Here is a 683-nt window from a genome sequence, read left to right as displayed (position 1 = left end):
TGGCTCTATTCTGTTGCCTGCACAAGTCAAACAGTTAGTTTGGCCTCCTCCCAGCCTGGCAGGAGAACAAACTCAGGAAGTGCGTGCAGGGCATAGTGAGGCAAAGCTCTTGCAGGCTTCAGTGACATCGCACTTGCTGGGGAACGCCCACTTTCTCCTGCCCGGAGCTTACACAATGTGAGCAAGGTGAACGGTATGATGACAGATACTTTAAAAAAAAAAAAAAAAAATCCCCCTTTTTTGCACACAGACACAAGAGGAAGGACAGGTGAGACCAAATTTACAAGCTGCTTGCCTTTACCAGATTCCTCATGTTGGCTCCCTCTGCTGGTCAAAAGTGAGAAATATAACAAGTTATTATTTAATGTTTAGATATTGTGACAAGTAAAATAAAAAAAGGTAATATCTCAAAAAATCTTAGAAAAATGTGAAAAATGTATTTAGCCTAAAAAAAAAAAAAAAATTGGTGACACATTTAGTGCCCATCTCTCATAGTTCTACAATGGGTTAATGCGTCTTGTGGGTCAGTGTAGTCCGCTGTGCGCAGCTACTATCCCTGTTCGCATTAATGTCTGTGCCCCAGGTAAATGTGAAAGGGTTAACAAATGGCTAAGTCTTACTTTCTAGCGGATTGGGTGGCGGCACTTCACCCGGAGCTCCGAACAGCGATGGCCACGTCTCCT

This window comes from Hyla sarda, chromosome 1 (genome assembly GCF_029499605.1).
Source record: "Hyla sarda isolate aHylSar1 chromosome 1, aHylSar1.hap1, whole genome shotgun sequence".
In the NCBI taxonomy this organism is placed as follows: Eukaryota; Metazoa; Chordata; class Amphibia; order Anura; family Hylidae; genus Hyla; species Hyla sarda.
Note: the sequence above shows the minus strand (reverse complement) of the source record.